Genomic DNA, 17,036 nt, shown 5'->3' on the forward strand with positions numbered 1-17,036 from the left:
TATTTTACCTGTTTCACTCACTTCCTCAGGCCACTTATTCCACATGGATACAAAACTCAATTACCACTCAAGTCCCTCTTCGATCTTTCCCCTCTCACCTATGCCCTCTGGTTCTTGATACCCCAGCTCTGTCAAAAGAGACTGAGTCTATGTCTAGTTGAGTTACTACTCCTCTCTAAGATCACATCTCAGTGCCCTATTTTCTAAGAAAGTCATCTAGATCCACCTCTCCACAGTTAGTTTCTCCATTCCCTATGGATTATATTTCAGGCTGCCAGTTGCACTGTGAGGTACTGCTGGAAACTCTTAACAAACTAACCCACTATTCCACCATGCAACACCTGGACTCCAGAGTGTGTGCCAGTACTAATACAGTGATGCACTCACGTGGAGTTGTACTCTCTGTGTCTATATCTGACATTTCTGGCCTGATTCTCTGTTAGTACTCATGAGTAGCTGATCACATTGTGCCAATAAGCTGCCTTTGCACTTACAGTTAATTTTAAGTTTTCCTGAGTTTTAAACTATAACGTTTGCATTTTCAGATTGCAGAGCTCAGCTTTCCTGATCTTTTGAACCATATGACCAGAAAATGAAGAGAAAGGTTGACAGGATCAGAAGGACAAGAGAGACAATAGGGTGAATGGAAAAACTGACCGCAAAGAGGGAGAGAGATTCTCCAGTTCTGTATCACTTCCTTGCCATTCATCAGCATCCTGTGATATAACAAAATCATTCTCTATGACTAAGGACTGTTTCATTTTGCGTACTACTGCTTTATCATCAGGAGATAGTGCAGTACATACATCTTTTCTCCTTTACAGAATTTTGCATTTTAGAGGATTCAAGGGCCATGGAGTTGATAGGGGAAAGTGAGACTAGATGAAAGATCAACCATAATCTTATTGAATGGCAGAACAAGCATCTGGATCCCAATGGCCCAATCTTGCTTCTCTTTCTTCTTATTCATGACACTCTACAAAATGCATATACTTTATATATAAAAGAGCAATTTATAATGAGAATAAATTACAATGTAGACATAATGGCACTTTAACTAAAGCCTTAACTGAACGGAGTTGAGGTACTATTTTTTTCATGAATGTCTGAAGTTAAATTCATTGCACAAAGGCAGGGGAAATGCAGCCTTTCAGTTGCCATGGCTATAAGGAATGCTGCAGCATGCTTTTATGTTGCAATAGGGAGCAGAATGCTGATTACAGCAGGAAGCACAGGCAAATACTTCAAAGTTCTCCGCTCTGACATGAAAGGTCTGGACCGCACATTTTCATCAGTCATCAACTGCTGGCAGGTTACAGCCAAGTGTAAGCTAACGGTATTATTTTGCTGATCTGTGACAAGCTGCTTTGATCTGCTCAGCTCCATTTTGAACTCTGGATTGTAAGTCACATTAAGTAATACCTGCTGTTGCAACAATTCATTACTTCCCTTGCACCAATTTATGTATTAATTTGGTTCAGTGGTGCAGCATATTGCAGAACTACCACATTATCCACCTCAACCCCATTCTCCTGCCTTCTCCCCGTAACCTTTGACACCCTTCCTAATCAAGAAACTATCCAACTCTGCCTTAAATATACCCAATGATTTGGCCTCCACAATTGTCTGTGGCAATAAATTTCAAAGCAATTCCTCATCCCTTTTCTAAAGGGGCATCCTTCTATTCTGAGGCTGTGCCCCCTAGTCCTGGTCTCCCCCACTATAGGGGACATCCTCTCCACATCCACACTATCTAGGACTTCCAATTTCCAATAAGTTGCAATCAGATGCCCCCTCATTCTTCTAAACTCCAGGGAGTGAAGGCTCAGAGCTATCAAATAATCCTCATATCTTAACCTTTTCATTCCCAGAATTATTCTTGTGAACCTCTTCTGGACCCTCTCCACTGCCAGTAAGTACAAACGTATAACCTTTCTTAGATAAGAGGCCCAAAACTGCTCATCATATTTCAAGTACAGTCTGATCAATGCCTTATAAAGCTTTTGTTGTCTTTCAGTTAAGAATTCATGGAAGGAAAATGAGTCACTGTTTCATGGTTGTGAATCTTCATCAAAACAGACTTGGTTGTTAGGGTGCTGATTGTTGTAAGTTCTGGAAAGTGGAAAAATCGAAGTGGTCAATGTCTCATCAACAGTCTGCAATAAATCAATTAAGGCCATAAGGAGAGGTCCAAGTGGGTTGGAAATTCTAGAGATGGAGAAAAGGTCCATATTCTGGGCTGAGGAATAGGCATGAAAATAAAGGCGGTGGATAAAAAATTAAATATCCTGTCAGGCTCTGAATTCATTATAATGGTTCTGATATAGGGTTGTGGACATTGACTGTTTCTCTTTTCACAGATGCTGTCCGATGTTACCTCACACATCTGACCATGCCAGGCTCAGGATTTAGACGCTGTGCCTCTCCAGAATACGGACAGCAGGTATGGTTCCTTTAAAGATTCAGGCCTGTTTCATTTTCTGTTTTTGTAACAGACTTCCAGCATCCTCAGTTGTTCTTAAATCTTCAATTAATTATTCATTCTGTTTGTTACTTTATAATTTGGGGAAAATTCTGGACCATAGACAGAAGCGGGACAGATAGTAAAATGGTTAGTGAATAGGCTACATCAAGAAAACAGAGCAGAGGAGTCAAGTGACACAATGGGGGAGCGTGGGATGGTGTGGGGAGGTGGAGGCTACTTATACTGGCAGCAGGTGGTGAAGCACAGGGACAATTCAATACTGGAATTACTGTTGTTGAATTGACATATGCGTAGGAGGGAGATTGAAAATTTGGTTTAATGGTGGCAGAACAAGAACCTTTCACTCACCGTTAGTGAAAACAAGAGCTGATTATTGACTATGGGTCAGGAGGTCCATGAACCCGCACTCATTACTGTTACAAGAGCGTAGCAAGCGAACCCAAGTGCAGGACACAGGCACGGAGATTGAGTCTAGATATTCACATGGGCGTAAATGCTGGGCAACAAACAGGAGGAATCTTGACAAAGAGCCCTGATATGGAACCTTGACACGGAGCCTTGACTCAGAGAAATGGAGTCTCATCGGTAAACCTTGAAACAGGAGCTAGACTTAGAACAAACGGTTCTAAGCAGTCAGGGAATGTAGATATCTCACAGGAAAAAAGACCAATGAACTGTCAACTAGTGGTTGTGATGCCGGGGTTCTTAGACTGCAGTTCTTAATGGAGACCAGGTGTGCTGTCATCAAAGCGAATTAGCAGTAAATGGGAAATTAACAATCGGAATCAAGGCATAATTAAAGGAGATTAGGAACAAGATAGGGGATTAATAATCAGGACCATGATAATTATGGGATCAGAGGTGGAGAGGGTCATTAAATTTAAATTTCTTAGCATTATCATATTAGAGGATATGATAAAAAAAAAAGTAAGAGTCTTTACAAAGAAAGCATGATTATGCCTTTACTTGCGTCAATTTGACTGGTCATCTAAAACTTTGACAAACTTCAATAGAAGCACTGTGGAGAGTGTCCCTACAGCCTGGTACGGGAATACCAATACCCAAGGATGGAAGAACCTACAAAAATTAGTGGATACAGACCAGACCATCAGAGACAATGCCCCCCACCCCGCCCCACACCAATTGAGCACATCTGGAAGGAGTGCTGTCTCAAGGACAACAGCATCTATCGTCAAGGACCCCACCATCCGAGTCATGCTTTCTCCTTGCTGCTGCCATCGTGATGGAAGCATAGGGGCCTTAGCTCCCACATCACCAGGTTCAAGAGCACTTCTTACCCTTCAACCATCAGGCTCTTGAACAGGCATGAATAACTTCACTCACCACAACTCCGAACTGATTCTGCAACATGTGGATTCACTTTCAGGTCTCTACAGGTTATGTTCTCAGTATTATTTATTTATCGTTTTTTCATATTTGCACAAATTGGCGTCTTTTCACTTTGGTTGTTTGTCTGTCTTTGTTTCTGTGTAGTTTTACATTTATTCTATTGTATTTCTTTGTTCTGCCATGAATGCTTGCAAGAAAATAAATCTCAGGATAGTATATCATAAACACAAGAGATTCTGCAGATGCTGGAAATCCAGAGCAACACACACAAAATGCTGGAGGAACTCAGCAGGTCAGGTAGGATCTATGGAAATGAATAAGTAGTCGACTCTTTGGGCTGAGACTCTTCTTCAGGACTGGAAAGAAAGGGGGAATAAAAGGGTGGGGGAAGGAGAAGGAGGATAGATGGAAGGTGATAAATGAAGCCAGATGAGAAGCCAGGCAAGGTAAAGGTCTGGAGAAGAAGGAATCTGAAAACAGAAGAGTGTGGACCATAGGAGAAAGGAGAGTAGAAGGGGACCTAGGGAGAGGCGATAGGTAGGTGAGAAGAGGTAAGAGGCCAGGGTGGGGAATAAAAGAAAAGGGGACAGGAGGGATTTTTTTTAACCAGAAGGAGAAATCAATATTCATGCCTACCCACAGGGAATATAAGCTGTTGCTCCTTCACCCTGAGGGTAGCCGCATCATGACAAAAGAGGCAGCCATGGACCAACATGTTGGAACAGAAATGGGGAGAGGAATTAAAATGATTGGTTATCAGGAAATCTCACTTTTGGCAGATGGAGTGAAGGTGCTTAACAAAGCTGTCCCCCAATTCTGCAAGCAACAGACGTGCTACACTTACCCATTTACCTCCTCCCTTACCTACGTTCAGGGTAGAGGATCAAACTGATCTCGAAGTACATATGCTTAATTAAGCTCAATATAAGCTTAATTTAAAATTAGAAATAAACAGATTTTATTTTGAAATTTAACGGTAGGGAAATCATGTTAAACTTTCAAAGAGCTTTGCTTTGATCGTGGTAGGAGCCCTGTACAAGGTCCTGGTCTTACTAATATAGAACAGATATAGAATGGATCAGGTGAACAAGACTTTCTGAAGGAAATTATCCAAACTTGTGCAAGGTGAAAACAGGAAATAAACATTATACAGATTGTGTCTATGCAACTACGTATTGATCAAACATATGAGGAGCTTTTGCGGTACTGCAAGCTTATGTCTTTATTCAGTGTTAGACAAAGACTTGTAGTACCCCAAAAGCTACTCATTCACCCATTAACTCGACATACCACAGGGTCTCTTTCTCTCCCTAATAAGGGAAAATGAGGCATCCCCATTTCACAGTGAGAAGGGAGACAGAACAAGCAACTCGCTGATTTATGATGCTAAAAGTCTGTTGCATTGCTTTTTCCGAGCTCTGTGCCAGAGAGTTGGCACCAGAAAGGCGCAGCTCTCCGGACAGACAATCCCCGGCAGCTAACCCACTGCTCCCGATGTTCCGTGTTCTCCCGTGACACTTCAGTCAGGAGCGCCGGCCTAGAATCAGCACGTCTCCAAGGCCATGAAAATCTGGAACCCTGAAGGTGCACTCACCTTCCAGACCATGTCCTTGGGATACCAAAAAGCAGCTGGTTGTGAGGTCCTGACAGCGGGTCCCTTTCCCCCAAAGAACCAAAGTCAGCCTGTAACTCCAGGTCAAAAGGACTTTGAAATGGAAAAAGCAAAATATCAAAGATAAAAATAGAGCTGTTTCCGAAGATGCAAGCAAAGGAGTTGCCTTTTAGCGGTTCATAAACCCACACTCCAAGTAAACATGCTTTCACAATAATCATCCCTAACTAACTTCACTATACTAAGGATTCAGTCTTTTGGGTGGCGCTGTGGACCTATGGAGTGGTATCAGGTTTGGTAGGACTTGTCTAGGACAGCGTTCTCAGACTTTACCAATGCTCTGGAGGTGCTCGTCAACATTCTTGCCAGTAACAATGATGTCATCAAGGTTCCTGGGATATCTCGGAGCACTTGGTCCATTGCTCTTTGCCAGATTGCTGGAGCTGATGCGATGCCAAAGACGAGATGGTTATACCGGAACAGTCCCTTGTGAGTGTTGATTATGGAGGAGCTTCCTGCTTGACTCCTCAATCTCCAATTGCCGATAGGCAAATCGATCTTTGAAAACCTCTCCCTGCCTGCCAAAGATACAAAATAAAGAAATAGACCCATGGATTACAAAACATGTTATAGCTATTCTCCAGAAAGGAAAAGTCTGTGTGGTGACCCAGCAGAGGTCTTAAGATAATAGAAAATTTGATAGGGCAAAGTGGAAAAAATACCTCCATTTGGGAGGTGGCCAAAATTAGAGACCATGGGTTTTAAGTAGTCACTACAAAATCTACTAAGGAATATAATACTGTTAATAGAAAGAGTAAAAATAAAACTCTGGCTGAGCGGTTGTCCCGAGCTGCTTGGGAAATAGTAAGAGAACCTAGAAAGCAGGGGACGGGAACAGGACGAGAGAAGGAGTTTAGGAAGAGACTGTCAGCTCTCCGAGGGCAGCCTTCACCTCCTCCAGAAGAGTCATAGGGTTTGGCTAACTTTAAAAGTTCTGATAAACTAAACGGAAGCAAAAATAGATGGTGATATACCTATCTTGAGAAATGCGTGTTATAATGTGGATTTTATATTACTCAATTTTTTAAAAACTCATTTATTCATTCCTTTTCCCCCACCTAAATGAGAATATATACATGGGAGGAATACACAGGGAAATCATTTCTGTGTGATGGACAATTTTTTTTTAAACTTACTTTTATAGGTACTGCAGCGGGGGCCCTCAACCCACAGGTAGGAGGGGCTATTCCCCACGGCTAGACTTTTCTTCTAGCCCAACCCAGGATCATCTAGAGACCCCAGCCTTGCAACCACATCTTCCTTACCTTTTTTTTAATTCACTTATCTTGGTTCTTATTTGTTCACGGAATAGATCAATTAAGTTATATTCTGCAAATTTCAATGATATACTAACAGATAAATACACTTAGAGAGTAAGACCATATATTTTGGGTATATACCTCAAGAATGGTTGAAAAGAGATAAATATAAATATTCAATGAATGTACTGCTGGTGGCTGGTAAAAAGACACTTACCAGGAAATGGTTAACACAAGACAGCCCAACTTTAAATGTATGGATGGAAATTACAATGGACATTTACAAAATGGAGAAGATAACAACATCTGTTAATCATAAGACGGAACAATTTTACTCATACTGGAAAAATGGTTCATAACACCTCATAGGCCTGATTTTATTCTCACAATGACTATGTTGTAAAAAAATTACTCCCTACTCTGTACGTAGTTTTCTTCTTTCGATTGTTCTTTCTTTCCTCTTCTTTCTATAAGTATATACCTCAGATAAATATTATGTGGAGATTTGTGACAAATATGATTATATGATATATATGTACAGTATCTGAAATACATCTTATGGAAATGTTTGTTTGATGATGAAACTCAATAAAAAATAAATTACAAAAAAAAAGAAAGAGTGAAAATATATTTAATAGAACACTAGTTATCTACATCTGGGAGAACGGAATAGATGTATATGCTATTTGTGTTAAATGAAGAAGGATGTCAGAACATAAACACTGGCATAGATGAATGGGCCAAAATGGCATATTTCTGTGTTGATCATCTATGATTTAGCCTATTATTTTCTGTTGTGCAAACAAGTTACAGTTTTAATCTCTTGTGCATTCCTTTCTCTTTATTTTAAACAAAGAGGAGCAATAATTGAAGTTGTCCTGAAAGAATGCAGGTTGTTTTTGTTCGCTGTCAAAAGTTTGTAATAGTTTAAGCTTATAAATTATTCTAAATAACAAAGTAAACATAATCCATATAAATAACGATTCATTGACTATGAACAGCTTTAGGTGGTTTTCAGAGATCTAATCAGGAGCTCTGTAAACATAGGTTATTCTTTGTCTTTATCTTTAAAAAGTTGTTCGTCATGTCATATCTGTGTTGAATCTTAATCCTATCTTCTTACACTGAACAATGTTATTCACAATAAAATTGATAAAGACCACTATAACATTTCCACAAAGGAAGCTTATACAGAACCATGGTTTATAGATCTACTATCAACATAAGAATCCAAAGTTTATTCACTGGTGAAATTCACCAGCAGGCAGGCTAACACTGACTCCTTTTGTCTAGCTTACACCTTGTTTTAAAAAATGCCCGCGGTAAAATCCTGTTTTGGCAATCCAGCAGAATATTCATTAGTCTGTTTCCATCTAATGAGCCAATATTTTTTTCTCTGGTGAACTTAACTTAGTTTTTCACCACTGCAAATAACGTGCACCATATAACACTTCTTACTGCATTAGCCGATCTTCCTTTGATTCAGGAATTAGTCTTTAAAAGGGATTTTGTATTTCATGGTGGTTTTTGACCAAGAAAGCCAGCTCTTGGTTGATCTAGTAGAGGGTTGCCAACGTGCATGAAGCTAAACTTCAGCATGAATCATCATGTAATGGAGAAAGGAATATCAAGAGAAAATAAATCTTACTGATACCAGTGTCTTTGCAGTAATTCTTTAGCCCTCTGTACAGTGAGAAATGAGGTTTTTCCTTGACCCATGAGTGCCGTTTTAATACTGTAAGTAAACGTTTACAGATCAAATAATTTTTCTGTCAAATGTTTTGAAAGTAGATGTTCTCTAAGCTACTTTAGTGGTGACTTTATAAATAATCTCCTCATTGCTATAAAATAAAATCTACCAGTGCATTTATTTTGGTGTTTTGAAGTTTTCTCTTCTCAGCCCTCTGTGTGTTATGTTATGACTCACCAAAGTATGGGACCAGGGATATTGACAGCACTCCAACACAAACAGGCAGCACCCATTCTTCACCAAAACCTCACTGAGGTTTACAAGTTGTTCCTATTAATCATTATTTCTTGAAGTAATGAGAGCAATTCAAGTCCAGGCTGTGAGATTTTCCTTATGTTGCTGCTAAGTTATGGCACAGAGTAAGCTTGCGATCACTGAGGTAAATATATCAAGGGGAGATGTCTTTATGACCACTTGAAAGCTCGAAATCACTTACAGCCATAATGTATTGGAATGTGGGCAGAGAATATTTGACAATATTAAAAGAAAACACCAAAATAAATCTAGCTGACACTGAAGCATCTTTGCAGTGAGCCTTTCATCCTAGATTTTTGTACACAAGTCTCTGGACTGAAAATTGAAACATTTCCTTATGACATGTTGCCAACTAACGGCTGACTAAATTGTACACTTTATTCTGGATTCCACACTGTTAGTGAGTGCAGGTCAGAATATTTTGCAATCTAGCATTCTATGTCTGAATCATGCCTACCCCTTGAGAGACTTGTGTTTCCCAATTTAGCATCGCAAAACTTACTCAGGTACCTATGCAAAAATCTGATTTTCTATTTGCATGTGGGAGAACAAGGTCCCTTCTGTAGCATCCAGACTGAAATCTACAAGAAGAAAGAACATGCAAAAATCGAGACAGGATGTCGTGAGACTGGATGCAGTGCCTTCCATGCCAAGTCGAGGTGCTGCTCAGTAGTGAACCACCTTCGAGGTAGTCACATCTGTAATATACTTACAGTCTCAGAGCCATATGATAATGACCACACCTCTGCATTATGTGGTAATGTTGGTTATGGGATAAATATTTTGTATGCAGAGTTTTATATCCCTGGTGAGGTCAGACAAAGTCACAGATTAATATAGAAAGTCATAAATTCATGCAGCAAAGAAACAGGCTGTCTGCCAGAGGGAGTCCATGCCAGTTGGCTAGCATATATTATACTCTTGGTTACCGATGTACAATTGGCAGTTGGGAGTATCCTGCTGTTTTGATATTACCGTACATTTTGTTTTTTTTTGCAGTTGATGGTTAGACCAAAATCTGCACTTGTTTGTACTACTTTGTCAAGGAGGATTTGTAGGCACTTGCTATTAGGGTGGTATCATCTGCATATCTTATATTGTTGACCAACTTCCAAAAACTGAAACCCGTTTTTACCAACAGACGTATTTCTATGACAACAAGGCTTAGGCTACTAAAATGTTACATCTGGTCAATCCTGCTGTATGCTTCTGAACCCTGGACTAAAACACCAGAACTCCAAAGAAACTTGGAAGCAACAGAAATGTGGTCTCTTGGAAGAATGCTGAAAATATCATATAGAGATAGGGTGACTAATGAGACAGTACTCCAACGTGCCCATACAAAAAGATCTTTAATGAGAACATTAAATGAGAGGAAACTTAATTTCCTGGGCCATGTCACAGAAAGGGAGAAATAGAATGCCTTACATTACAAGGCCGTATGCCTGGGAAATGTGGAAGAGGAAGGCAAAGAAGAAAATATATGGACACTGTAAAACTAAGTGTGTGAGATATCATTGACGCTGCGAGGGATTGTTTGATGTGGAGAGCCATGATTGCCCAAGTGTGTAACGTGCAAGGCACATGAAGAAGAAGAAGATATTATACTAGATACATTTTATTCACCCAATGTTGCCATCAATTCACCCCAGATTCTACAACACACTTGTGGCAATTTACAATGGCTATTGCACCGACAAACCTGCAATTGTGAGGAAACCAGATCACCCAGAGGGAGATGACATTTCTCATGAAAGAGACAACCTTTGACAGTGCAGAACTCTTAGTATACGTCACTGGGCTGTCGTCCAACATTTGTTGTGTTCACGTTCCTCTGCTGGGACTCTAAACCATCTCATGACGTGATGGTCTGACGGTTACCATTCAAAGCAGAAATGACATCAACGTGCACTTTAACTGTAATAAAAATAGAATCTGGTAGAGAAGTGAAGGGAACATTTTGGATGAGATCTTGTTGAGTTTCTTTGGAGCCTCTGGTCATTACTGTCAGTGTTCAGCTGTTTGAAATGCCAGGACATTTGTGAATGAGTTTGCAAGCACGTAAGCCCCTAACTTATTGAATGACAGATGGCAGCACATGGAATACAATGATTGGGTCCAGTTTTATCCTGTTTCACCAGCACTGTACTGAGAGAAGCACCCGTCAGATCACAGCCAGGTCAAACCTGACACTGGATTTGGAATAACTTTGATTTCATTGAAGTCAATAATTCAAGGGGCAAAGTTGTAGTTTTATTAGTTTGCCTTACTTTAATGCTTAAATTATTTCTAAGTGTATTAATTTTTTAAAAATTAATGTTATGTTGTACCATCACAAATGTTGGATACACTTAAATACTATTAAAATAATCTGCATCTTTCCCATTTGGCAAAGTGCTGTCCCGAACTTTCTAGATCCAGAAGTTTGCCAGGATCTCCACACACACACACACAAGCTGTGAGACAGGAGGCATGTGGAGATATCACTTGAAGAATCTGGAAAGTTTCATCCTGATTACTCCAATCACTTCTCCCCTCACCCCACCACATGGTGGACACCAGAGATCAAGAAGAGCTTAGCATAAAAGAACTATGAGTCAAACAGTACCCAAATCACCTTTTGTGAGCTTTCCATCATTTTTACATGAGATGACTTTCTGTCTTGTTCTTGAGAATTGGAACACCTCATCATAATTATTATTATGATTATAAAGACAGGTAGTCCTCTTTTATTGTCATTTAATAATGCATGCATTAAGAAATGATACAATGTTTCTCCAGAATGATATCACAGAAACACATGACTGAAAAACTGACAAAAAACACATAATTATAACATATAGTTATAACAGTGCAAAACAATATCATAATTTGATAAGAACAGACCATGGCACGGTAAAAAGTCTCAAAGTCTCTCAAAAGTCTCATCATCTCACGCAGATGGTCAATCTCCAGTGCTGCAAACCTGCCGATGCAGCATCCTGGAAGCATCTGACCGCAGTCCGATTCTGAGTCCGTTCGAAAACTCCGAGCCTCTGACCAGGTCTCCGACACCGAGCACCGAGCACCATCTCTGCCGAGCGCTTCGATCACAGCCCTGGCAACAGGCGATAGGCAAAGCCGAGGATTTGGGGCCTTCCCCTCTGGAGATTCTTGATCGCACAGCAGCAGCGGCAGCAAAGCGGGCATTTCAGAAGTTTCTCCAGGTGTTCCTCCGTGCTTCTCACATCTGTCTCCATCAAATCGGGATTGTGCACTGCCCCCTAGTTAACACATACGATATCATTTGGAACGGCTGCATGCGCTGTGTCGCGCCGCCATCTTCTCCTCCCTCCCTAATATTGTTTCTGTTGTAACTTTTCAGCTTGATCTTAATATTAGTTGTTGCAGGCTGACCATTTTTGGGTTTCAATTATTTAAGGAACTAAAAGAAGCGGTATGAACCAGCAGATAAGTAGTTTCCACAGTCCTCTCTGTTAGTCATGAGATGCAGAAGAGTTCCTCTAGACATTTCAAACAAATCATCTGCTGAGCAGTTTTCACCCTACCATTCCAGGCTGCCCCCTCCCCATTCACTGAAATACCAATGTGAACCCCTTTCCTTTTGTTTGATCCTGAGCCCAACCTCCAGTCTCCCAACATCTCATTATCTCTCTGTTGATAGGCAACCAGATATGGCCCTCACTGACTGACCTTTGACCTGGAAGTCAGATATTATCCAGCCTGGCTCATGGATGTATGAGCAAAAGAATGGAAGCAATGATTTCCTGCCATAAACAACCACAGCTTCCATTTTACCAGAATTTCCAGGTTTCTTTCATAAGTCCCCCTCACCTCCTCTAACATATTAGGGCTGATGAGATTCATAAAGAAACTAAAATAGGAGTAAAAATAGATGGCAACAAATACAAGGGACTAGATAAAGGCTTGCATGACTGATTAAAAGAGTGGCTGTATTGTTTCTTCTCTGGAAGTCACAGGATTGAGGATGATTTGCTTCCCTCTGTTTCGTGGTTCTGAGATGGTTAATGAGGCCAGCAGAGGAATCTCAGTTCGTCCACAAGATGGCTGGATGAGATGGTAGTTTGTGAAGTGGTGCCTTCCTTCTGTCACTATGCAGGGCTTCTATGTGCTCCTGATGCACAGCCATCTCAAAAATGTGGTCTCCATTTTGGGCCAGAGGTTTCCAGGATTCAGTGTAGATGCTGTACTTCTTCAAGGGAGCTTCCAGCACATCTTTTGAATATTTCTCTCTCTCTGCCTGGTAATGACAGAGTTCTGATCTGAGCACTTGTTGTTGGAAATGGCCATCCCAATGGTGCAAACTGAGAGAAATTAGGGCTTCATTGCCAGTGATGCTGGGTTGGGAGTGGTTACTGGTATTGCCAGTGATGCTAGGTTGGGAGTGGTTACTGGTATTGCCAGTGATGCTGGGTTGGGAGTGGTTACTGGTATTGCCAGTGATGCTGGGTTGGGAGTGGTTACTGGTATTGCCAGTGATGCTGGGTTGGGAGTGGTTACTGGTATTGCCAGTGATGCTGGGTTGGGAGTGGTTACTGGTATTGCCAGTGATGCTGGGTTGGGAGTGGTTATTGGTATTGGTGCACTAGCCTTTCTTGTGGAGGATTTTGCTGAGAAATTGGTTTCCACAGACGATTCAATGCAATACCAGCTAACAAAAAAGGGACAGAGATTGTGATCATGAAGACATTTGGGGAAATATAGAAGGCCCGTGTTTAAGGAGACAGGAGAAAGATTTCATACTTAAGATGTTGGATGGTGGAAATTAATGTAGTTGATAGGGATTGGGTGATTGACAAAAGCAACGTAATAAATGCAGCAGAGTTTCTTAAAAGTTGTTCAGCAATGGTGGGGAATAGGAGGATTCATGAATTGTCTGCAGATTTTAAAAAAAGTTATTCATTTAGGGGATGTGGGCATTGTCAGCTAAGCCAGCATTTATTGCCCATCCCTAGTTGCTCTAGACAAGGTGGTGATGAGCTGCCTTCTTGAACCACTGCAGTGCCTGGGGGGTAGGTAGGAATAAACTTGTGGACAAAGATTTCAGCAGGAAAATGGGTGGGAGGGGAGTGGATTGTTGCTGGACGGTGTGGCTGAATGAATAAGAAACTCTTAAGGTTGAACTAGTCAAAACAATCAAACTGGTCTGCTTCAGCTTGAGACTATTGTGAAGAAAAAAAATAAACATAAGGGCAAGGTGGGATAGTATTTTGGTAAAGGCAAAAGAAGATATTTTTCAACATTAAGTCCATGGACTCATGGCAAACTGGATGTTGGACACGTAGCTGAAAAGTGGACTTGCATGCTTTCACTTTGCATATGCAAGGTGACGTGCTCTGTGCTGATAAATGAAACCAGGTCGAGGATGTACTGTGGACCTACAATAAGTTAACTATTTTGAGAATTTTAGAGGGAGTAGTAGGGGAATGGAATGGAAGATATCGTTGTATATTTGATAGATGTATTTAAGTTGGTAAGGAGCCATTCACCTGAGGTCAGGTCCACATACTGTATGTCCTATTAAGATCCCTCAGCACCTTGGATGTTGCAATCTAGTCCAATGAATCTAGCTAAGAATAATCTGATTACATAAATCTTAATGGACAGCTAAGAACTCTTGTCAATTGCTAATATAATAACAGTTATATATTGTATTTGGTACATCACTAGATACCATGAACTCACTTGCAGCAGTCTCCAGGTAGGTCGCTTCTTCAAGATTCCCGTCTTGATGCCTCTCCATCCCGACTTCTGCTCTCACTTCCTGCAGACACAACATCTTTATTCATTTTTGATTTTCTTTTTGAAGTCATGAAGTTATCTTTGTTGTGGATCATTTCCAAGGTTTCTGATTCTACCAAGCTTTATCTGTCTCGCTGCTCTCTGGCAATACACCTACGGGTGGCTTGTTTAACTTACTCTTCTTGGATGTTAACTCCAGTACACCAAATAGTTTTATCTTTATTCTTTTATCCACATTAAAGGTTAGCTTTATTTGTCACATGTACGTTGAAACATCAAAGGTACAGTGAAATGTATTTTTTGTGACAAAGACCAGCACGGTCTGTGGGTGTGCTGCTGGGAAGCCTGCGAGGGTTGCCATACTTCCGTTCCCAACGTAGCAAGCCCATAACTCACTAAACCTAACCTGTATGCCTTTGGAGTGTGGGAGGAAATCAGAGCACCCAGAGGAAATCCACATGGTCATGGAGAGAACGTACACACTCCTTAAGGATGGGGGCTGGAAACAAATCCCGATCACTAGTGCTTCACAGTGTTACACTAACTGCTGCGGTGCTGTACTGTACTGCCCTGTAATGCAACAAAGATTTTACCATGTGAAGCCTTGTCTGTAGTTTGCAATACTAACCGACTAAACAATGTCTCATATAATAGCTCTATCACCAGCGGAAATATCCCCTCCATCTTCACACAGTTCTCTGTTATCCTTCATATTGAAGGCAAGTGGCTAAATCTGCTCACATTATTCAAGTTCACCAATATATCTATTACATTCACTGCTTACCATCATCACTACCTTACCTCAAGAACCCCTTTCTCCAATAACTTTCTATTGGATCACTCTTCTATCACTCTGTTAAAAAGCAACAGCCCAAATTCCATAGTGTTATAGACACTACTAGCTTTTTAATACTGATAGGCAGCCACCAAGAAGAGGGCTATCAATTTATTGAAGGTAGTAAACTGTCAACTAGTGTCGGTATCTGGAAGAAAAATGTATTGGAAGTCTTATAAGGAGTTACTAAAGATGAATATTCACTTAGGATGTAATTACATGAAACATATATATTTTTCTATGGTTAGAGCTTAGCCTGTGCTACAGCAATGAATTGGAAGGAATTTTAATCTTTAAATAAGAAGTGGAGGAGCAAGAGGTGGCAAGTGTTAAATGTTTTCAGTCGAGGTAAGGGCATGGTGGGCAGATGGGAGAATTGAGAGTGGGCACAGCATCAGAAGCTGGGGGGTGATGTGCGGAATTGGTAAAGGGCTGAAGACAATAGAAACAGATAGAAAAGGAAGCTTTTTATTCTTCTACATGTTATTGAGTCAAGGTAATGAAAAGTTGGGAGGACAGAAATGCTATAGAGATGGTGAAATCTGAGATCAGCTTCTCTTAACAGAAGTACTTTCTGGACTTTACCGAAAACTTTAAGCAATCATTATCAGGTTCTATCTATATTTGCAGAGCTCATTTAGTTGTACGCTGTCCTTCAATTAGGGAGTTCTATGAGGCCAAATCTACAAAGATCCAAACATAGTTTTAATGCCTACAAGGTCACCAGTGAAGATTAGAAATAAGTGCAGCCTTTGAATAGATCAAGAGTTTGCATGAAATACAAACGTCCAATGTTATCATCTGAGGTAAATATGTGCTCATGTCAATACGACTACCTTTGCTGTGTGGTTGGGACATCAGGCTCACAGAATGCAGAGCAAGGCCATTGTGTTTACTTGTTGAAAGTGCTAACCAAAAGATCCTGCTTTCAATAACCCTGAAAAAGATCTTTATTTATGCTTTCAAATTTCAAATTCTGTTTGAAGATTATTTCTGAACCTTCTAGCAAGAATGGAGAAATTGCATTAATCCGCTGTATTTCACGGTATTATGACTTTATCATTTTACATTCTTCTTAAGCAATATTTGTTTTCAGTTAATTAGTCATTTTATGAAGATCAGACACAATTACAACAGTTGATTACTACTGTATATAATTCACCTTGCAGAATAATTGAGTTGGCAATAGCAATGTTAAACTATTGCGCTCAGTAATATTGTTTTATTTTGAGTATTGTCATGTCCCATAGAAAAATTAATGAAAACATTGTCTATGGCATTATTTTCAGTTTTCTTCTTTTCTCTGATCTTCTTGAAGCAGACATATAAAAAAGGATGAATTTTAAATCGTAAATGAAAGGTCGGCCTGGATACTGTCATCTAAAATCTACTTGTAAGTAATAGAAATAACACTGCTGCTTTTACATCATGTCATATAGAACCAATTATTTTCCAGTCAGAAGCAAAGTGATTTCATTCTCTGATTTCCTTTACGAACCTGCCACAAGATGCAGCAGTCTGTTGTGTGGATTTTTATTTACTGGACATTGGTTGCTGTCAGTTGCCAGCTCCTGGAGTTCTTGGTAACTTCTGGTATCCAGCAGTAATAAACTGATAAATTGGTAATATTCTAATGATTGTAACATGTATCAAGGCACATTACAACA

General features: G+C 40.2%; 1 long non-coding RNA gene across 1 annotated transcript; it reads left to right on the forward strand.

The window, feature by feature from the left end:
• Positions 1–1,296: 1,296 nt before the first annotated feature.
• Positions 1,297–3,871, forward strand: LOC134348938 (uncharacterized). Its single transcript, XR_010018530.1, has 3 exons — positions 1,297–1,325; positions 2,361–2,443; positions 3,499–3,871. It is a non-coding gene; the product is annotated as an uncharacterized LOC134348938 (long non-coding RNA).
• The last annotated feature ends 13,165 nt before the right edge of the window (positions 3,872–17,036 follow it).

This window comes from Mobula hypostoma, chromosome 7 (assembly GCF_963921235.1).
Source record: "Mobula hypostoma chromosome 7, sMobHyp1.1, whole genome shotgun sequence".
NCBI lineage: Eukaryota > Metazoa > Chordata > Chondrichthyes > Myliobatiformes > Myliobatidae > Mobula > Mobula hypostoma.